At 50.4% G+C, this 23,129-nt stretch overlaps 1 protein-coding gene across 3 annotated transcripts in view; it reads left to right on the top strand.

The window, feature by feature from the left end:
* The first annotated feature begins 16 nt into the window (after positions 1 to 16).
* Positions 17 to 23,129, top strand: part of IRF2 (interferon regulatory factor 2) — a 73,245-nt gene continuing 50,132 nt past the window's right edge. Inside the window, exon 1 of one of the 3 annotated variants that reach the window (XM_037055156.1) lies at positions 17 to 173. The gene's annotated coding sequence lies outside the window, so the exon portion shown is untranslated. Of the gene's footprint in view, positions 174 to 487; positions 569 to 23,129 lie in introns of those variants that run through there. The other 2 variants (XM_037055152.1, XM_037055153.1) reach the window with 2 other exon arrangements.

Here is a 23,129-nt window from a genome sequence, read left to right as displayed (position 1 = left end):
TTCCTCTCCTTGTTTTGCTTTCGATCTGGACTGTTCTCAGGCAAGCCGGGGAGTAACTTTTAGTTTTGCTCCTGCGATTATTCAACTGACGGGCTTTCATTTCCATTTCACACACCCTAGCAACTTAAATCTTGCGGAATTGCATTGGTAGCGTGAAAAAGCACACTCGAGAGGTAACATTTTTTTCCAATAATAGTTGTGACTGTGCGAGTGTGTTTTTCGCGAGGGCATGTTTATGAGGACCGGAGGGGCTGTGTGTGTGTGTGTGTGTGTCCAGATGGTCTGACATGATGTTTTGCAGACGGAGAATGCTGGGGCTCATAAATATTAATACCGATTTTTGGAGGAACAGCCCGCGCGGTTCAGGATCATCTGATTTTAGGGGAAGCAGGTTCTGCTGGTGTAGCTGCTGCTGCTGGGGCTGCTGAGGCTGCAAGGAGGAGGAGGAGGTAAAGAGGGAGGAGGAGGAGGAGGAGGTCGGTGGAGGTTTAATTTCACTTTTGGATTTGCAGACACGGAGAGGTGGCTCCGTGGACACTGACCTGCTCAGTGTGACTGCGCGCCCCAGGTGTGGTGTGTGGGGGTGCAGGTCCGCTGGAGTCGGGCCTCCTTTTACAACGGATTGATCGTGTGCGAGTGTGTGCGTGTGCACAGACGCCGGCGCCCCCAGATCCGAAAGCGGGGAGCGGGTCCTGCTCCGTGCCCGGCGGTTGCGCCTGTGCAGGCAGCCTCCGGCGTAAATAAGCAGGCACCCACCGTCCGCCCGGCTGCCCGCGCTGGGCTGGGAGAGGCGCCGCCCGCCGGGGCGGGAGGAAACTTGATGGGGCGCCCGCCCGCCGGGATCGGGGAAGGATCCCGGGCGCGCGAGCTCGGAGCCGGGCAGGGCGCCGGGCCTGGCCGGCGCGCCCGGCTTCCGCGGGGCTGGGCCGCTGCCGCCGCCGCCGCCGCTCGGGAGGTACGACGCGTCCTCCTTCCCGTCGGCCAGCGCCCGGCCTGGCTGGGGGCTTTGTCACTGCACTTGTCCGGGCGCGCGGGGGGCTCTGGAGGCGCGTCCCGGGGGTGCGCCGCGCCTAAGGGTCATCTGCCCTGGCCGCGGCCTAGCGCCAGGCGCCTCTGGGTCCCCACGGGCGCCCGGAGCCGGCCTCGCGCGCTGGGCCTGACCCGCCTCGACTACGGAGCGGGCGAGGTGGGGGCGGGGAGCCTCCGGGGACCGAGCGGTGCCCTGCTGGCACGCTTGGGGGCCCGCGTCTCCTGGGGGACCTGGGGCCGCGGCGGGCTGGGGACCTGACTGCCCGCCCCACGCCCCCTGACCCCGCTCTGGGCGCCGTGGGGCACTCGCCCGCCGGCCGAACGGGGTTGGTGCAGAGCCGCGGCCGCCACTTCCTTTCCGCCTGGTCCGCCGGGCTCGTCCCCGAGCGCTGCCCGCCGCGGCCAGTCGTGGCGCTCGGCCGCTCCCGGTGCCACGGCCTGGGGGGGTCGGTTCCGGAAGCCTTTGCAAGTTTCCAGGGCTGCAGGATGTAACTCGGTCTCCTTCCCGGGACTCGCCGGCATCCCTCTTTGGCCCTTGGTCTTGGGGCATTGCACGCCCTCACCCCCTTGCCCCTTTACAGGAGAAAAGGGAAGGAGGCTGGCAGCCTGAGCCAGGCGCAAAGGCGCTATTCCGTTCTCCAGTTAGGGGCCCGGGTGGGGCGGCCTAGGCACGACCCTTGCTCGTCACCTGTAAGTGCGACTTTTGAGACAGGCAGTGGAGGTCGCCCCCTATTAGCGGCTTGGCTCCGGTTTCACTCGTTTTTTGACCTCCCAGGATAGAGTTTCGAACTTGGGGACATTTTACGCGCTGCCCGCCTCCTCAGTCTCCTCCCTCCAGCGTGGGCTGCGCTCCTGGTCCTCGGTTCCTTGGTTCGGGAATGAGAAAATGCAGAATCTTCCTATATCTGAGTGGCCTTCTGCCACTGGCCGCCCTGTCGCTGTGACTCGGCCTGCTTTTGATGAATGGCTCGGGAGGGTAGAGGAGAGTGACATTTCCTCTGGTGGATTTTTCAGGAATCACCAAGGTCGCTGTCAAGCCTGCAGTCATTTATTAGTTTTCAGACCGATGGCGAATAAAGGCTGGAACTTCGCGGCGGGCAGTTTCTGATGCTCCAGGGCAGGTGCAGACGGGTCTGGAGACTGGGGAGGCCCGGCGCAGAGCGCCTTGATGTTAGGCAGATGCTTGCTCCAGCCTCGAGGGCAGGCCGTCCCTGTTTAATGTCATCAGGCCCGCACACTCTGGCTTCTCTAGTTTTCTCAACCCCCTATCATCCCCCTCCCCCCTTTTTTAATGGAGTAAGGGGCGGGGGGAGAAACCTAAAACATCCATTTTTAAGGAAACTTCAGGAGGAGGAATATTTAGAATGTAAAATGACGTTTCTAAGGGGCAGCCTTGGACCATCTATTGATTGACGTGGCCAAGTCTGTCATTCGACTGTAATTAGTGAATGATTATAATTTATAACTTAGCCTGTTGTGTAAGAAGGTAGATTTTGGCCTCTGAGATCAAAGAGTCCTTATCTGTCATGATTTGTAACTGCTTCTTAATATTAAACATTTATATAGTTCATTCTCAGAGAGTTGTCCTTTTTTTCCTGCTAACCTCGAAAAAGTAGAGACAATTCCACGTGTCTCCGATGGAATTACCTGTGAAATGTCATCCTAATCAAAAATAAGGATTTATACTTAAATTGGAAGCAAATTCAGGCAAACAAATGGTTGTGTGAAAGTTCTGACAGATCTGTGAACTATGGCCTCACTTTTAGCTTTTTGAAACACTACCTTGGGCAAATACTCAATGTACCAGAGCTAGTTAAAGATGTTTAAACTTCACAGGGGACAGTTTGGAATTTTGGGTGTTGGCATTTGACGTGCGTTGAAATTCTCACGTTTCCAAGGATATGGGACTTCTGAGTACCATCGAGTGTAAGCTCTGTTATAGTTTTGAGAGAATTTCCATACAGTTCCCTTTTGATAGGGCACAGACCCCTGAGCGCTAAGCAGGGCATGCGGGACACAGTTCCATTATGTGCTGCGTACCAGAAAGGGCTTCAAGCAGACAAAGGCCTTTATTCATTTAATGCATTTCCCTAGAACGTCCAGTCTGCGGAGGACACAGGGTTAGGCACTGTGGGTTCAACCGGAACCTCTCCCCCCTACCCCCACCCCCGCCCCAGGGATACTGCGTTCTAGTTGGGGAGCTGTCAGTACACAACTAAAAAACAGAGACAGTCATCACCTGGGGTTAGTTCTGCGGAAGGTAATAATAATACGAAACCGTCTATCTGATCGGGTTGCTCTGGGAGACAGATAAGATACTGTGTATGAAAGGAAGATTCCGGAAGTTACAGCAGTCTACCAATGTGTAAGGCATGAGTTTACGGAATTCTATCAGATTATTGTTTTTTTTTAAGTATGCTTTTTAAATTTTTAAAAAGATTTTATTTATGTATTTTTAGAGAGAGAGGAAGGGAGGGAGAAAGAGAGGGAGAGAAACATCAAGCCGTGGTTGCCTCTTACGTGCCCCGACCCCACCCGCCTCCACTGGAGACCTGGCCCGCAACCCAGGCATGTGCCCTGACTGGGAATTGAACCAGCGACCCTTTGGTTCACAGGCCGGCGCTCAATCCCCTGAGCCACACCATCCAGGATATTATTATTAATTTTAAAAAGCCAGGAAATCCTGACTATGGATGAAACAAACACTCGATTTATCTTACAGAATTTTCAGCCAGAAGGGGCTACTTATTCTGAGACTATATAAATAATGGTGAGGAATTTAACGGGAATAATGTTCCTGTAAAGCAGCAAAGTGTTTAACAATGAATTACGATGTTGTCGGTGAATTTTTTTTTTTGGCGAAAAGAAAAGTTACATGGTGCTCATGGAGACCAAGTGAAGTAACGATGGTTGGACTAGCGTATTTTCCTGCCTTAGATCAGAAAAAGACCTTCCCAAACTCCCTGTGCTTTAGTCTGAATCTTCTGCATCAAAGTTTCAGTCCCAACTCATTATCTGTTATTACAGGTATGCCCTTAGCTGATTCTAGGATTTTGCTCTTACATCTTTAAAGGGACTCAGCGAGCTTGTATTTATTGAATGCTTACTATGTGTCCACTGCTATAGATGTGGAAATAATGTGACAACATATGTAAAAATAAATAGAATACATAGTGTATGTTTACAGTGTCTAACATAAGAATACATAAAGTAGTATATGAAAATAATATGAATTGCTATGAAATGTCAGTCATCATTAGTAAAGTTGGTTCTTTCATCTGAGTGGGATGGGAGGTCAGGGCTTTCTGACCCAGTGGTACCTTACGTCGGGCCTGAGTGTGTGTGGCCAGTATTCGCCCTGGGCAGGGTTGTGAGTGGTCCTCATGGTGGGAATGGGAGCGAGGAGGTTTGATTAAATCTTGATTTTTCAGCAAAGAACAGTAAGTTATCCGTAGAGTCTAGATTTAAGCCCAAAGCCAATGTTTTTTGTAAAATATCAAGATGAACACATAGGCAGGACATGAAGCCCACAGATCACAGCTCCTGTGGCTGAGTTGTGAGGTCAGCCCCAGGACCCCGCCCAGCCTTGAGGGCACGAGCCTGTAGGAGGCCCTACCAGCAAGCCTTTTACCTTCAGCAGTCCCTTTGAAATGATTCCCGATCACCAGCTCCACCTTCCAACAAACTGTCTCTGAGATGAGCTGCGTTTCGGTAGGAAGCCGGCTCGCACCCCTAGTTGTCAACTCAGAAACACGCATGCCTTCCCATCGGAGCTCCTGGTACACTGGGAGAACTAGAGATATCCAATCTGGTTGATCTAATTCCAGCCCGAAAGTGGGGTTTTGGACATCCCAGGTAGTTGTTTTCTACGTGAAGGCATGGTCCTTTTAGGCTTTCTGAGGTTTTGGAACTAGCCCAGGGCCCTCCCCGGCCCTCAGTAACTTTTGAGTTCTGCCTTGGATCCAGTGACCCCTGGATTAGAACTACTGTGGTGACCCAGGAATTATATTATTAAGTGAACGCAAACAGGGAGCCTTTATTTTATTTAATTACATATTTGTGATAGCCAGCCACGTCCAAAGCTCTGTGTCGTGGGAGGTGCCTGAAGTCAAGAGCCCAGAGGCCTGGAGTTGATTTTCAGCTCTTTTATTAACTGGCCAACCATGTCCCCTTTCTGGACCTCAGTTTTCACATCTGTAAAATGGGTCTGCACAGTTCTGTGGTCTTTGGGTGGGACTCGTGTGTGCATCAAAATCACCTAGGGGGAGGGGGAGGGGCTTTTAGAAACCACAGAGGGACCTTCCGATTTGAGGCTTACCGACAGCCCTTCCTCTCCTTGCCTCTCCGGCCCTAAGGAATACCCCCTCCCCTCCAGTGAGCCTCTGATCCTCACTGGTGTGTCCTGGGCCCCTGTCCCTCCCGGGATCCCTGTCCCTCAGGTGTGTGGGCCAGAGCAAAGGTGGAGAAGCGCTGAATCCAGGTTCCCCTCCCAGAGCCAAATCTTTCTGTTTTTCCATTGGCTCAGAGGCTGTGTCCGGTTGGAAGTTAAGCAGATGGAGCCTAACACCCACATTTTCGGCAGAGCTTTGAACAGGGAGTCTGTGGTCGTCCCTGTGGGCCCTCCCCGTGTTGACCCCACTTGTCATAGGAAAGTGGCAGAATGGTTAGGACTGAGAAACTTTGAGTTGTCCATTGTGAAGAGGCCAGAAGTTCTTCGCGTTACCGGTCTGTCTCTTTGTCCGGGAAGGACGTACAGAGTTGGGGATTGGTTCTGTGTGTCTCGGTTTTGGCTTGTGGTCCCCTTTTCCGTGTAGTATTTAGCTTTGATAAGCAAGAAAGAGTTAGAGTTGGACAAAAATGTCTCTGCGTGCCTCAGGCCTGATGGGCCTGTCTGATGCCCCACCTGTATGAGAGACAAGATGATGTGGTTTTTTCTGAGGGTGGATCCGAGGCATTGTTATCTCAAGGGCAAGGCCCACTTAGTTCAATACAGTATCTTACTTTAGGACTTTGTGCGGTAAAGGCCTGTCCAGGTTTCATTCAACAAACACTTCTGAGAGTTAATTACTTGCTGTGTAATTCTCACCAATAATTTCAGGTGTGTGTGGAAGTCTGTTGCTGTGTAACAGCATGTACTGCTTACACACCTACTGTGATCAAGGGCAGGATGAGCTTCCAGTTTAACTTGTTCTTTACTGAGCTTATGACTGTCAGGTTTTTGGAGGATCCAAAGAAAACCCTTTGAGATGGAGTACGCCGTCCCAGCCCCATCAGCTTGGGATCTGAATGACTTTCCTGCGTCGGGAGGTTGGCATTTAGAGTGAGAAGGAACTGTGTGCAAACTGCTTTATTTCAACTAGTGTCTCACGTGTTAGTTTTGAAGATAGCTGGTTTCTTTGTTGTTGTTGTTGTTGTTCTCCTCACCCCAGAATGATCGAAGCGACGAGAAAAATGACTGTGGTAGGAAGAGTGTCCCCGACCCAGGAAGGGCGCTAGTGGGTGTGTGCAGTGGCGGGCAACAGTGCGGGGGGGGGGGGCGGGGGTGTCATCGAACGGTGGCCGTTGGTGGATGAGTTGAGGAAAACAGAGAACCAGGTGGAGAGTAGACTGGTGCCTCCTGAACTCTCGGGGGGAAAGGAGGAGCTCAGGGGGGCGGACGTTGTCTTGCCAGGAGAGTGTGGACAGCATTTGGGAGGCGGGGGAGGGCTGCTTGGTGGTCAACTGACAGGAACTCACGGGCCAGTTGAAATGCTAGAGGACCCTCCACTTCTGACTTTGGAAGTTGGCTTTTTTGTGGGTGGGATGCTCATATCTGGTGGGGAAACTGCTAGGCCTCGGCCAACTTCTCACAAGTGAACAGCCGGCTCTGAGTGGCTTGTCACCCAGGCATGGCCCAAACTACCTGAGAGGTAGCATGGAAGCCGAGAGGATGGAGGAATGGTTCTCCCAACCCGAGGCCTCAGACTGAATCCAAAATTGCCCGGGAGGCAAGCCTGGCCCCGGAGAGGAAGGCACGTGTTGCTAACATAGGTCAGAGTGCTGCGCGCGCTCTCCTGCGCCCCCCTCTCTTCCCCTGTCCGTCTTCCTGCTGCTGTTTTATTTTTGTCAGGTTGTGGGCGGGGGCTAGGGAATCAGGTGTCCCCCCCGAGGAGCAGGTAGCACAGGCCAACAGTGAGCTGCTGATGCCGTGACTGGATCCTGCGGGCCCCTGACTTTAACATAAGTGCTCCGGGTCACAGTTGGACTTGCGCGTTGACATTAACTTTCTGGAATTTTTAGTGCTATGAACTTAAGGTCTAAAAAGGTTCAACTCTGTTCCAGTAATTCCTCTTCTAGGAACTTACTCACGTGGGGTAACCAGAGATGGGACGAAGATTTGTGTACAAGGATGTTTCTTGAACTAGCTTTTGTTATAGTGAAAACTTGGAAACAACCTAGATGCCCAGCGGTAGGAACCCATTCAAGTGAAATACGGCACACCCAGACCGTGAGTGTACGTGGCTTACGAAAGTCAGGGGCTGGCCTTTAATGACGGGAGAAGGCCTGTGTCACAGGTTGAGGGGAGAAAAAGAGGCTACTGGATTGTGACCTGAATTTTATTTTTAAAATGTGTGTGTGTTTGTGTGTACATCATTTAAAAAAAAAGCCCGGAAGAAAACATTTGGATGGTGGGATTGTGGGTTTTTCAAAACCTTGAAACACTTGTACTTTTTACAGTTCATAAAACAGCACAGTTACTTTTATAAGCAGAAGAACATTCTGGAGTCGACTCTGCTGTGTCTCACACAACCTCACCCCCGGCAAGTGCAAGGCCAGGCTGAGCACCCTGGCCGTGGCCCACGAGGATGTTGTGTGTGGACCAGGCCCCTCCGGCGTTCTCTCTGCTTTGATGCATGAAGCCAGGCTGGAGGGTCCGGGCTGGCCCAGCCCGTGACAAGAGAAGGCCCCACCCCAGGTCTTGCTAGTTTCCGATCCTTGGATGGCTCCTTGATTGGGTTGGGACCCACTGTTTGGTCAAGGCCTGGGAAAGGCCTAGGCGTTGTTAGCCCACTTCACGTACGCCCAGGACCCTGGGGTAGGAGAAAAGAGCTCTCCACCCAGGTTGGCAGCCAGGGTGCTGCGGCCGCGCTGGTCCCCAGACCCAGGTGGCGTGTGAAAACCGATGGACCTGTGTGTGGGCCGCACTCTGTACAACCAGGGGTGTCCCTAAGGTCTGAGCTGCATTTCTTTTCAAGTAGTCGCACTTAGAGACACGGGGCTTCCTGGCACCTTGGGAACCGATAGGTAGGACCTATCTGTAACCACGCAGCCCTCCTGAGGAGGTAGAGACGTTCAAGGGTGTCTTTGGACAAGGGTGTCTTTGGACAACGGCAGTCAGTTTAGGCAAATGGCTACAGATCCAATTGCTGGAGCGTGGGAGGGGAAAATAACGGTTTCTAACGGCAGTGAAGGTAGGCCTTCCCTGTCTCACACCTGCGCATTCCTGGGTCTCAGGTGCTGAAATGCAGCGGAAGAGCTGGGAGGACCCGGGAGTCGGGGTCCCGCCCCCTCCCAACCTTTACCGGGGTCCTGTTGGAGGATGAATCACGTGACTCGTGTGGCTCAGAGTCTGACTTCTGACTTTTCATAACCGAGGAAGCCTCTACATTCATAATGTGTGTCTGAAAAAAACTGTAGAATAGTTTTGATCCTTTTATAGATATTGGAGCCATTTTTGGATTGTTTTGAGAAGAGGGTTGGGTGGAGCCGCTGGGAGTACAGAGGCGGACGCCAGAGCACAGCCAAAAAGAAACAAAAAGTATCGACTGGCCGGGTGCTATCCAACACAAATAAAATGTGAGCCTCACCTATGGCTTTTAGTTTTCTAGTAGCAATGTTAGAAAAGCAAAGTGGGTGAAATGAATTTAATAATATTTTGTGCTACCTAGTGTATCCAAAATAGTAGTATCCTTTCAACATGTAATTAATATAAAAACATGTTGTTTTTTCATTCTGAGTCTTCAAAATCAAATGTGTTTTATGCCCACNGTCGCGCTTAGAGACACGGGGCTTCCTGGCACCTTGGGAACCGATAGGTAGGACCTATCTATAACCACGCAGCCCTCCTGAGGAGGTAGAGACGTTCAAGGGTGTCTTTGGACAAGGGTGTCTTTGGACAACGGCAGTCAGTTTAGGCAAATGGCTACAGATCCAATTGCTGGAGCGTGGGAGGGGAAAATAACGGTTTCTAACGGCAGTGAAGGCAGGCCTTCCCTGTCTCACACCTGCGCATTCCTGGGTCTCAGGTGCTGAAATGCAGCGGAAGAGCTGGGAGGACCCGGGAGTCGGGGTCCCGCCCCCTCCCAACCTTTACCGGGGTCCTGTTGGAGGATGAATCACGTGACTCGTGTGGCTCAGAGTCTGACTTCTGACTTTTCATAACCGAGGAAGCCTCTACATTCATAATGTGTGTCTGAAAAAAACTGTAGAATAGTTTTGATCCTTTTATAGATATTGGAGCCATTTTTGGATTGTTTTGAGAAGAGGGTTGGGTGGAGCCGCTGGGAGTACAGAGGCGGACGCCAGAGCACAGCCAAAAAGAAACAAAAAGTATCGACTGGCCGGGTGCTATCCAACACAAATAAAATGTGAGCCTCACGTATGGCTTTTAGTTTTCTAGTAGCAATGTTAGAAAAGCAAAGTGGGTGAAATGAATTTAATAATATTTTGTGCTACCTAGTGTATCCAAAATAGTAGTATCCTTTCAACATGTAATTAATATAAAAACATGTTGTTTTTTCATTCTGAGTCTTCAAAATCAAATGTGTTTTATGCCCACCGCACATCCCCGAGTTCAGCCCGGTCACATTCCAAGGGCACAGTGGCCTCGTGGCTGCCGTGGGAGGTGGGGCGGGACTGGGAGACCATGCAAGGTGCAGTGAAGAGCTCCGTGGGGAGAAGCTGTCCCGCGGGGACTAAACCTGGAAGCCCTGAAGGGAAGCTGAGTCCAAGCGGTTGGTTTGGTTACAACTGCCCGCGTGTCCCTGGGCCTCCCCATGAACTTCACCTAGTCTCGTCAGCCTACAGCGGGAAAACGCTTCGAATGGCCTTAGAAGCAACCCGAAAGTGCCGCATGGGCAGTGTGCCACGAACATCCAGCTCTTTCCTGGCCTCTTGAGCTGTCGGAGAAATTGTCAGTCCCTCGGATTTTTCTGTTTAGAACACCTACGTGGCAAGTGATTTGAGAACTAGGATTGTGTTGGGTTTCTTTGCATTCCCACCAGTGCTTGATACGCAGTGAGCCCTAGATAAATATTTGTTGATTTGATTTTTTTTGCTGTAAAGCAAAGTTTAGCTGGGGAGGCTGAATTCCAGCTTGGAATGGATGGCACAGATCTACTTCGGGGTAGAAACCAGATAGGATATGTGTTGAGCACATAAATACCAGAATGTGTCACTTTGCCTTAGAGGTTCAACATGCACAGGATGAAAAATTGTTTGGTTTTTCTCTTTTGCACCTAGGCCTTTAAAAAATCTTTTATCATTCCATTCCTTTGACATTCATGTTTCAGTGATACTAATAACCTCCTTGTGCATGTAAATAAGCTGTGTTTGTTGATAAACTGGAGATAAACATTTAGGAGCCGCTGCTTTCTTGGTGGGTTAGTTATTAACAATAACTGTTATTAACAAACTCTCAGCCCATAGCATATGCTCGGTAAAATTCTTTCGAAATCAAATGTGGTGTTTTACAGTTGCCTTCATTCGTTCTCTTTGGCTGTAATTATTGGGCTGAAGCAACAAACTTATCCACTGCACCAAGGCAATTTATTTTTACTGAAGCCTACCTAAGAATGCTTAGGTAGCATTTCTCTGCAAGATTAAATACGACCTTCACTGAGTCGTGTTAGCAAGGTCAGAAAGCAGCTAGAAAAATAAAGACTAAACCGAACCTTCAGCAAAAAAAAAAAAAAAAAAAAAAAGTCCCCAGCTGCTCAGTGGCTCGCATCTCGCCCGATTGCTTCTTCCAGCGAAAACACTCGAGTTTGGTTTTAAGTGAATCCTGGTAGGTTTGGGGATTTGAAACTGACAGAAGAGCAGGCGAGGATAATCTCCCTTTGAATTAACAATCTGGAAGGTGAGATTCTGTTTGTGTGGAAGAACCTCGCTCTTGCGCACTGTTTTCCTGACCTTCAAGGTCGACGTCCTCAGGGCGGCAGGGTGGGCGAACTAGACCGGAGACAGAACGCCTGGGCCCGAGGGGTGTTCCGGGTCCTCTGAAGGACCCACACTCGTGGGCCTGCTCCCCTCTCTTCTCTCCCGGCACTAAAATCACGGTGGAAGCTTGGGGAACTTGGAAGGGAGGCCCCTGTCGGGAATGTAGGTGAACTGCTATTTCCACTTTGGGAGGCCATCATGCTGGTGATTCGAGAAGTCGGGATGAAGTTAAAATATTATAGGAGGGGATTTGCATCTCTTACAGGTGCTTTTAATGCGTTAGGCTTTTTTCTTTCTTTATTTCTTTCTTCAAAGGCCAGTTGCAATTTGGCACATGGGATAGAGGCGGTCCTTCAACTGGACTTTGGATCATTCATTCAGTCAATTATTTAACAGGTATTTACTCAGGGCCAACTGTGTGTAGAGGGAGACATTAAAAGGTAAAAAAAAACAACCAGCTTGGATTTGAGTAGGCGCCCTGCATTGCTTATAGTTAGGTAAGGGCCGGATTGAGAAGCAAGATGAAACGGAGCCAAGCAGTTGGTAACTGGCTGTGGTTCAGTTACCAGGGTGATTTTAGGTGTTCTGGAGTTCTTCTAGGTCCTCTCGAAGGCCACATGGGGTGTCTCAGGTTGTAGGGGAAACAACAGCACTAATATAACAAAGTTTTGGCCAGCTGCATACATTTCATTTTCTAAAAGTCAGATTCTTAATACATCACATCCTAGGCATAAAACAGCATATTGCGGTGTCGTTGCTGTTGCCGTGTTCCTACAATTCTCCCACGTGTGGTTGGGCAGGTCGAGTTCAGCTGCGGCCCGGTGCCCTTCGACCCGCAGGGGAACCGTGGGGGTGAGTCCTGATAGTCGGCTCCTCCCCTTCCCCCCAGGGCCGACACTGGGAGTAGCAGTGCGACATTGAACCCCGTCCTGCTGCTCCAGATCCCTCCCTGGAGGTCGGAGGTTGGCCTTGGGAGGCTGTCTCCTCCTGTGCTCTGAGACGACCTCACCGTGAAGGGGAAGCTGGCCCTTACTTAATTTTGAAAACCCGTCAAGTATTCACAGCCTCTGTGTGTGTGTGTGCGCCTGTGTGCGTGCGTGTGGCCAGTGAATGCTTCAGGTTGCCTAGAATTAAATAGTGATTATTATCCATAACAGGATTGGAGGAAACAGTGGTGGCAAGTGGAGAATTCACACAGGCCTGCCTGGTGCCTTGTTTCTTGTTGTGGTAAAGTCACCGAGCACACGGTTCACCATTGTGATCAGCTTTGTCCGGTCCATCCCGTGGCGTGCAGTGCACGGGCAGCGTCGTGCGACCGTTGTCCCCACCCACCTCCAGAGCTTTGCCACCACCTCAGACAGAAACTCTGGGTGCATGGACAGTGGCCCCACTTCCCTCCCAGGACCATCTTCCTGGGTTCTGTCTCTGTGAGAAGTGCAGTCACCCGGTATCTGTCCTTTTGTGACTGGCTCATGTCACTTACCAGAATGTTTTCCAGGTTAATCCATGTTGTAGCATGAGTCAGAACCTCACTCCTTTTTAAGACTGAATGACATCCCACCGCTTTCTTTACCCGAGCATCTGTTGATGGGCGCTCGGGTTGTCGTTACCGTTTGTGAATCCTGCTGTAACGAACATTCGAGTGAACGTGCCTGAAAGTTCTGATTAATCACACATTAATCCAGTGAATCATACTGCAATTGTGAGTTTAACATTTTTAGGAACCGCCAAACTGGTTTCCACAGTGGCTGTACTGTTTACATTCCCATCAGTAACACACAAGAGTTCCAATTTCTCCATATCCTCGCCAAAATGTGGTGTTACTTTCTGCTTTTTTTTTTTTGGATAGCCATCTTAATTGGTTGAAGTTAGGATCTCATTGTGGTTTTGATTTGCATTTACCTAATAGCTGGCGACATTGAACATCTTTTCATGTGCTTCTTGGCGATGTATATGTCTTCTTTGGAGAAGTGTTTATTCCAGTTCTTTGCCCCTTTTTGAGCTGATTATTTGGGGTTTTTTTGTTGTTGTTGTCATCGGCCCGAGTCATTCTTCTTGTGGGTTTCCAAAAATGGCATACGAGTATGGTCTGAAAAACGAGTGAAAATTCTCCCTCATCCCAGTGTACGTAGCACATGGCACAGAAACATTTAAAAAATGTTAAGATGTCGTAAAGCTGTTTCGCAGCTGCAGAGGAAGTAACTTACGCTGAATGACGTGCGTCCCCGTGGGTTGGGAAGTGGGGAATCAGATCAGCTACTTAGCCCTTTTGCAGAAGTTACGACCAGAGGTTTCCTGGGAGATTCTAGTCGGCCCCTTCGCTTCCTCGGCTGGAGAAATCAGGGGACCTGGCCAGGGTCCTGTGTCCAGAGTAAGTACTCAGTATGTGTGGTTGGACTCTGTAGTAAAGAGGGGATTTTTATCCGTTGTATTTTGACTCCTAAAATTTCTAGCAGCGTTCGAGCATGGTGGTGAATTGATCCTAGTGGCTGCCGACACGGTGCCTTCAGTACTTGGGCTCGTGAAAAAGATCCCAGGGTTTATCAGTGCCATGGTGTTAGGATAGAAGGAAGTAGAAATGGTCGCAGAGCCACAGTTGTGTCGGGAGAGTTCACACACGATAGGTTCAATGACAGTTCAGTGCTGGAGTGGACGAAAAACACTTATTGCTGTAATAAGAGCTGTTGAGTAAAATGAATAAAAGCATTTGTGTGTTTATTGTGAATTGTTGATAGAATGAGAAACCGTTTATTCGTTCTGATCAGAGCTATGGTAGATGAAGAAGTTCAGTGAAATGTTCCTGGTTTACCTCCATAGTCTGCCCAACTTTTTCATGTCACAGTCCTTTTGAAAAGTTGATCTTTATTGAATAATACAGCCTGGCAAGATAACATATGGATCACAACTAAGAGTTATAAATAATTGGGAAGAAGATACTTAATGTCTGTGTTTGACATAGGCAGAAAGGGAGGAGGAATTGCAAAAATTTTAGTCCCTTCAGGCTTGGGGCCAAGGCTTCTAAAAAATGTCCTGAAAGTTGGCCTCAAGTACTATGAAAACAAATAAGATAGTGATGAAATTAAGTGGAAGACTTCTTTCTGTAAGCAGGTATGTTAAACTCTCAGGAGGGTCAGTTCCTTCGACAGACAGTTTTGAACCGCCGTGGCGTGCCCCGTGCTGTGGAGACACAGAGCTGATGACATCATGTCCTCGAGGAGCTTCTCGTTTCGTTTCCAGGCTGGGCAACAACCATCCATTGGAAGAGAAGGAAGAAGTGTGTGCTTATGGGAAGCACGGCCAGGAAAGGCCACGGCTGCCACCAGCCACGAGGAGGAGGTGTCCCTTGGTGGCCCGTGGGTGAGTGGGCCTCTTCCTTCGAAAGAACAGCGGGAGTGAAGACATGAAGGGTTGAAATTCCTTCCTCTCCGTGTTGGGGAGGTCTTCCCTGTGCTGGGGGTGGACCCAAGTGTCCAGACAGACCCTGGTGGCCCAGATACTGCCTTCAGAGTCTGCGTCCCTGCATTTACCAGTCAGGAAGGGCTTGGCTCTGAGGGTAGAGCCAAGCCCTCCAGGGAGGTGGTTACTGAGGGTTTGGAGCCTTTGCCCCCTTACCTTTGAAAAAAAGGTGGTGGATGACGCCGGTAGCAGGTGGGTGTGCACAGCAGAGCAGGTGCCTGCCACCTTTAAGCTGAGCTCCCAGAGGGCTGCCTTCGTCCTCCCCGATGGGAGGGGCTGTGCTTTCACCAAGAACAAGGCCCATCCTTGAAGTGCTGGCACACGTTTCTAGGAGGAAGTGACGCACAGGGACAAAAAGATTTTCAGTGCTCTCTTTGGTGTGTTTGGATTTGGTTCCTAGAGTGACGTGATTGTGAATAGGTTTGCAGTACTCAGGTGAGGGGGAGGTAGCGACCGCTCTCTTGATGTCATAGGAGAAACCCAAGTCAGGGAGCCGAGAGCAGGGCAGGGCGCCCTGGAGCCACGCCTTGGCATGGCCGGCATTTTCAGGATGGGGTGTCCTCGTGGCTCAGAGAGGGCTTGGGGCTTGCCGGTGGCTCAGCAGCGGGCCTGGGCTGCTGGGTGGGGAGGCTCCTTTCCCCGGGCAGGAGGCACGCTTGGTGAGGCTGTCTGAGTGACACCCTGGGAGTGCCGGTCCCTGGAACTGTAGGGTCAGGCCTAAACTACAGGGACTCAGGAAGCCCAGAGGGAGCCGCTGGCATCTGTACAGCACCACTGGGGTGGGAATGGTGTCACCACCAGGTGCTCGGAGCCTGGAACGGCTCAGCCGTCCAGCTGTGCAGGTAGCATTGGTTGGATATTTGCTGGGCACTTCACTTTGTTGTCGGGATAAGGTTTGAAGGTCTTATTCAAAGGCTCTGGATAGTTCATTGCCCTATTTCAGTATACCATGTTTTACATCTGTTATCAGTGACTGCCTTTTTGACTTGTTATACTATTTTGGAGGGCCTGCTATGTGAAGGCTCAGCAATGCCCAGGACTCGATAAATGTTGGTTGAGTTAAATCATAATGATTGACCCAGTTGTCCATGTGTTATGTCCTGTCCAGACATGGACCCCTCCGTAGTACCTTAGAGCTGACTGGACCCATGTGCTGTGTTTTCCAGTGAGGGACAGGACCAGGGAGCAGTCGGGAAGCTCAGTGACCTCTACTGCAGTGCCCTGGGTGTTGTCAGACAGCAGGGCCCTGTCAAGGTGCAGGTGTAGCCGTTTCTGTGCCCCATGCCCCCAAGTGCCAGGGGCACCGTGTCTGGTGTTCCTGCTGCTTCAGACGTGCCAGGCACACTCCCGTCCGGACGGCCAGCTGTGACTCTTTTGCATGGAATACCTTTCCTTCTCAACCACCTGAGACTGTCTTACCTTTCCGGGCCCGTTTCAGGTGCCCCCTCTCCAAACTTCGAAGTCTTCCAGAGTTCTCTCTCTCTCTCCGTTCTGGGTGTTTGTGTAATACAGTGAAACTCCCCCAAAATGCCTTCCAAAAACTTCGCTTGTGTGAAATGCACGGCCCCATCAGCTGTGAGGCTAGTGAAATGAGGGAGGGGTGAGTCTGATGCAGAGACTGAACCCAGACCTCCAAACCGTGTTCCGTTTGCACGGGGTACCTATACCACCATCAAGTGCGTCGTCTGAAGTTTCAGCATCCTTGGCTTGCGTCTCCCCTGTCCACTTCGGGACGGCACCCTGTGTTAGGGGGGCTGTTTGTCACCGTGCAGACCCTCAAGGACAGAGATCGCATCCTCGTCTTTGTATCCCTCCCCTACCCCCCAGAAATTTGCCTAGTGCTTGGCACAGTAAGTACTTGGCTCAATAAGATTTTTAAAAAATAAAATAGTGAATACGTATAATTCAAAAGTTTGTTATCATACTTAGCTTGATTCGCCTGAAAGATGTCTCGACTGTAGTAAAAAGTCATTCTTTGTCAGGTTGTGTGTCTTTGCCATCATTCCCCTCTGCTTGTTTATTGCTTGTTTATAATCAGTTTTATCCATCACAACATGCAATTCATATAATCCGCCTTTTGTCCCCCACCCCCTGTCCCCAGTGGGTTCTATAGGAGACATTCATCCACTTTCTTAGTAATTACCACACATTATGGGCGACGTACTGAGCCTGATGTTTCAGGAGGTTGAGAGGTGAACGAGGTGGGGCATGTTTGTGTTCCGGGACAGGAAGCTGTGAGCCAGGCTGTTTGGAAAGTGGGGGGACTCAGTGGGGACGAAGTGAGACAGGCGGGCGGGGCCGAATGGCGGTGGCCACGAGCCCAGGTTCTGTTCGGCGGGTGCTGTGGAGCCACTGAAGGATTCCGACGGGATGTGACGGGAGGATTCACCTGGCAGCACCGTGCAGAGTGGAGATGGAGCTCACGGTCCGGGACACGGACCAGGGCACCCTGCTCCCCCTTAGCAGGGAGTCTGCCCCGTCCACGCTGCTGTGCGAGATTTCTGGTCTCAGGGGAGGCCACAGCAGTTGCCCTGTACCTCTGCCCCTCATAGAGACAGACCCTCCTTTACGTCTTGCTCGCAGCAGCTCTGCCAGGTTGCTGGTAGGATGTCTTTACAGATGAGGAAACTAAGATTTGGAGAAGATGGAGGTTGTGAGTGGGGAGGTTCGAATCCAGGTGTGCTTGACACCAGACCGGAGCTCTCTGCAGCACCCTTGGCTCCCACAAGGACAGGGAAGGAGCCGGTGTGGTCCTGGGAAGGGCAGGCAGAGGGGGTGGAAACAGTGACAGTGCGGTGAACACCAAGTCCAATTTCTAGGTACAATTGGGAACTTGCTCAGTGGCAGTAACATCTGAAAATATCTGAAGGCAGTTCTGCAGTGGGCCGAGGAGAGATGGGTTTTTGCTTCACAGGTATTCCTGGATGTAGACTGCGTTAGCAATTTTACTGTCTTTCCTAGTTGGGATTTCTTGGTAATCAGGATGGGTCATCCAGGGATAGAACCAAATTCATGAGTGATGTAGTGCATAAGTTTACAGTTTGTGTCTCTGATCTGCATCTAAAAAGCTGAACTGGATGGCTTAGTAATAATAATATTAGGTAACTTTTTTTTTGGGAGAGGTTACTGGTAGAGAGGGCCACTCGAAGGAAATCCCCCAAGGGTGAGGGGCAGCAACGGCCAGAAGGAGGCTTCAGGCCCAGCCTGTGGCTGCGGCCTGTGCGAGGCAATCAATTGTTCTCACACAGGGGAAGAGGTCGGCCCTGCCCTTCGAGGTCGGCCCTGCCCTTCAAGGTCGGCCGTGCCCTTCCAGGTCAGCCTTTCCAGAGCAGCTTCTTCTTTGGGTGGCTGTCTTTTGAGAAGGCATAGTGTGCCTGTAGTGGACTTGAAAACAGGTGATGGCGAAGAGTTTTGTCATTTTGTGCAAATAGGTTTTCTTGGAGGGTTCCAGTATGCTGGCCCTTCTAAGAAGCCCTGCCACTTGACTTTTTAAGCTTAAGTACCTAAAAGCCTCACCATTTCCTCTTTCCCTGTCCCCTCATCTTTTCTGTGTTCCTGGTGGGACCAGACACACCCCCTGTAGGGCTGGGCGTGGAGAGGGAGCGGAAGAGACGACTTGGGTGACTGGAACAGCTCAGGTCCTGCCCATTGCCCGCCACGCCCCTGCGCCCCAGGCCAGTGTGCTCATGTCCTCTGTCCCGGTGATTGTCCACACTTGGCTCACACACGCTGTCTCCTCTCACTTTTCCCATACTTCCCCGGTGTCCATGAGGATTAAGATGCCTTTTCTGCACTTTCAAACTGCTGACTTGGATGGATGGGTCCAGGGACGCCAACCTAATTGTGGAAAGAGGGACAGTCTTCGTTTCGTTTTGTTTTTTTAAAGATTTTATTTATTTATTTTTAGAGAGGGGTGAAGGGAGGGAGAGGGAGAGAGGCATCCATGTGGGAGAGAGAAATCAATCAGTTGCCTATCCTATGCACCCTCTGTGGGGGACCAAACCTACAACCCAGGCCTGTGCCCTGACTGGGAATCGAACCAGCAACCCTTCACTTTGGGGGACAGTACCCAACCAACTGAGCCACACTGGTCAGGGCAAAAGGGGCCATCCACTTAAATAAACTCTCCACTTAACTCCCGAAAGGAGAAGCTTCGTCTTTCAGAGTTTGCTTTACCCTTGACCTGCAAAAGGGAGTCTCCTAGAACATGCTCATTCAAGGACAAACAGGGCCCATTCCTTTCCCATTTTTCCACGTGGAAAGAAGGTCTGAACATGTGGTCTGAGCGTGAGTCCATATGCTTTGAAATCTGTGCATGAGTCTTGCTTTGCTGAATTGCAGACTCGGGTGTCATCTAGGAACTGAGGCCCCGGCATGATTTCAGATTTATGGAATGTTCTTAAAAGTCAGTCTACCCTTTTAGGTCCTGATTACCTTTGATGAATTCTTCTAAAAAATGCTCTTAAGGCGGTGGATTTAAACATGCTGTTAGATTTTCACAACTGAGGTGTATCTGGAAAGTAATTTATCTGGGCAACTTTGTAAGTCGCTCCTCTTTTTTATAAGACAGGATATTATATTTGTATCTGCATCAGATTTAATGACCGTTGAAGTTTGTTTATTTATTTATTTATTTGCAAATAAATAGGGGAAAGGAGGGAGAAAGAGAGGGAGAGAGACATCCATCGGTTGCCTCTTGTGTGCCCCCAGTTGAGGACCTGGTCCACAACCCAGGTGTGTGCCCTGACTGGGAATCAAACCGGTGACCTTTTGATTTCCAGGCCAGTGCTCAAGCCACTGAGCCACACCAGCCAAGGCAAAGATTTTTTTTTTTTTAAAGAAAATATGCAGCCCTTCCTGGCTGGTGTAGCTCAGTGGATTGAGCACAGGCCTGCGAACCAAAGCATTGCAGGTTTGATTCCCAGTCAGGGCACATGCCTGGGTGGCAGGCCAGATCCCCAGTATGGGGTGTGCTACAGGCAACCATACACGGATGTTTCACTCCCTCTCTTTCTCCTTCCCTTCCCCATCTCTCTAAAATAAATAAGTAAAATCTTAAAGAAAAAAAAGACATGATTAAATTCCTGGGGAAACAGCCGAAAAGTGATATGGCTGGGTCAAAGGAGGTCATTTAAAATCTTTGATACCCATTACCAAGCTGCTGTCTGGAAATTGTGTACCTGCTTATATTCCAACCCATAGAACCGGGGAGAGAGGAAGCACTGTTGTAGATGTCTGACGTGTGTCTTCATCTGGTCCCGGCGCAGCCCCTGGGGACAGATAGGTCAGTAGCCTGCCTGAGGCCTCCCTGCTGGTAAGTGATAGGGCCGGGCTTGGTACCCTCAGTGTTCCACACCCCTCTGCTGCTGCCTTTCCTGCCCCCGTTGCTTCCTGCAGGCGGGTCTGAGGAATCAAAACAGGTCTGCCTTGATGAGACCCTCTCTTCCCACCTTGGGTCCCTGGCTGTGGATTTGGCTGCTTTTTGACTCTCCTTCTTGATTCATCAAATAGGGGCAGAAGAGTTTCCTGGGGCAAAACCCGTGGCCTCTGCATTCTTTAGGAGCAGCAGCCCTTAAGAGAGCGGCTCCTTTCCTCCATGCTTCCATACCCCCTCTGCTGCCTGCAGGCTGAGGATGCGGAGACAGGGTTGAACCTTGTACCTTTGTGACGATCTCCCTGCCTGATTCTCTGAGGTGTTGCAGGAACCCGTGCCTGCTGGGGGTCTCACGCGGTCACCAGCATCCCGGTTGGGGGTGGGGGGAGGTCAAGTAGAGATGGGAAGGTTTTACAAAGTTTTGCTTAGGGACTTCGGGTTTTCAACCCATGCTTATCTTTGCTGCTGGATTGGGTGAGATCAATCACTTAAAAAATAGAAGTGTTTTCTTTAGTGCAGCCCTGGGGTCATACAGCGTCAAAGACTTCCTCTTTTAGGAAAAGCCCCGCCGGCCACTTGTGTCCCAGTTCCATTCTCCTTTGTGGGGGATTTGTATTCTTAATAGCGCCTCTCCCTGCACAAAGACCGGACCGTACAGGAAGTGTTGGGAAACGCCACATCTCTGACCCGTAGGCCTGGGGGACTTTGACACTCCTATTCCCCAAATGTTCCAAACATGAGGAAGCAAATGTCAGAGCTAGCTTGCTGTCCAAGTGCACGTTGGGAAATCCACCAGTTTTCTGACATCACATTTGCAGCCCCAAAGGGCACATTGGCGGTGAGTACTGTCCCCTGGAGGTGAAAGCCTGTTTTTAGACACTTGTTTTCATGATAATGGAGCTGCTGCATGACGGGGAATCAGCTTGGGGACAGACTGAGCCCCAGCTTCCTGCTCTTCAGACTCCTCAAATAGTATTTATCTGGGGGTTATTGTGAGAGTTAAGTGAGCTAATGCATAGAAAGCACAGAGCTCAGGACTAGGCGCCTCTAGGCATTCTGCAGACCATGGTCACCATCATTATCCCCACTGCTACCCGTAGCTCCTGGGCAAGCAGGAGACTGCTCATTTGGGGGCAAGTTTTGCCTTTTTTATGCATCTCTTTATGAGCAGTTCAATTTAATGTGTGTGATGTAAGGGCTGGTTTAAGGGTCTTGGCCCTTATACAGGAAGGTAGGGTCTGCGGGCTCCTTCACCTGGACCGTCACTGGCCTTGGCACGCTTTCTGTCTTCACACTGCCAGGCACGTGACCGAGGATCTCTGAACTGAATTTCTACCCAAGTCCCCTAAGCAGTTTCAGTGTGTGTCCTCCTTCCCCCACTGTAGTGGCAGGGGTGCGTGGGCCCTCTCGATCAAAACTGTTTTAAGTAAAACATGGATACGTATTGCTAGGCAGACCTAATTTAAAGTCAAGAATAATTTTTAAACAGCAATTTATGGTTTCAAGTTTTATAAAAATATTCAGCGAAAGTACTTCCCCACTTTCCAATATGAAAATGCATATTCGCATTCAACCTCTCCATTACAGGACCAAAAATGCGCTGTTATTCACTAATTTAAGCATAGTGTGCGCCAGATTGACTTATAATGGAAGTACAATTTAAGGAAGAAGACGCTGATTTTCTTGTAGAACATGGGAACGATAATAGTTGCCAAGGATAGAAATAACTTGAAATCAATGACAGATCCCACATGTCTCGTTTGCAATCCAAATGGATCTGGAAACTGGAAGTGCTTGTCGTGACCCGGTGGGCAGCGTCACCTGCCCTGTATCGGCCCAGAGCTGCTCACTGATTTTGCTGATTCCACTTGGTACGAGTGTTCATGTTTTATGGCAGAAATGTTGCTGAACCGGATTACCAGGTTCTGCTCTAGATGTTGCTGGGGATGGTATGTTCTGTGGGACACACGCACCATGTTATCTCTCTAAAATCCAAGAATTTCTGAATTCCGAGACGTATGCGGTCCAAGCGTTTTCAGTAAAAGGTATTGAGCCTGTTCCCAGAGTAGCTGTTTTCTGTCACCAGAGGACTGTCCCATTCTGGGTTTTCCAGGTACAGCCCCTCTTTCCATGGACTTACAGGCAAGGTGTAATTACAGATAAGGCCCCATTCACACGAGAAGGAGGTCCATTTGGATACGGTCACCATAATGGCATCCACCGAATTCTGGGTAACACCATGTTGGTCAGCATCAATACTTTGAACCGATAAATTCTCATGTGTAAACCTTTGAAATAAGCAAGATCCAGACGATGTCTTGAAAACCTAAGATAATAGACTGTGTTGTTCATGGGAAATCATTTTTTAAACGTATGTCCCACTCACTGCTTTCTTAGACGGAATTCCCCACGACGTTTATATACACCTGTTCTTTCTCACGGTATGTCATCGTTCTCCCCATTGTAACTGCTTTTACTGGGCTGTGCTCCCCTTGGGCGGCCAGGTTGCCAGCATGCACAGAAATGCATTCTTTGTTAATTAAGCACCAGCCTTCGCCACGCTAGGCCCTGGGAGCAGGGGGGTAAACAGACAGGATTGGTCTTGGGCCTCACAGATCAGCATTAGTGTCTAGTTGGGGCTGGGCTGGCCGGGAGGGGGACTGAGGAGGCTTGCTGAGGGGGCGATTTTGAAGCTGAGACTGAAGAATGTCAGAGCTAACCAGTGAAAGGGGACATTCCTGAGGCTAAGGGACAATGGAAGCAGAGGCCTGGTGCAGACAACCAGCTGGTTGGAGGCTTGGGGAGCGAGGGCGGGGAGGGAGGTGAAGCTGGCCTGTGCCACCCGTGGGCTTTGAGCGGATCACTCGTGTGCTGTTTAGGTGGGCACTCTGGCTGCAGGGCAGGTGACAACCGGTGGGATGGCTGTTGGGGACAGCTGTGTTGAAGGAAGGAATTGTTTCTGACGCCCTGGTTTCACTTTCTGTTCTTACAGTGTGCTGGTCACTCTCCGGAGAGCAGTAAGTATGCGCTCCGCACGTTCTCCGAGGCCAGCGTCGCTACTAAAATCTTCAGC

Source organism: Sturnira hondurensis, unplaced genomic scaffold (assembly GCF_014824575.4).
Source record: "Sturnira hondurensis isolate 20B ecotype Veracruz unplaced genomic scaffold, ASM1482457v3 Scaffold0008640, whole genome shotgun sequence".
Taxonomy (NCBI): Eukaryota; Metazoa; Chordata; class Mammalia; order Chiroptera; family Phyllostomidae; genus Sturnira; species Sturnira hondurensis.
This window is presented reverse-complemented; position numbering and strand designations above follow the sequence as displayed.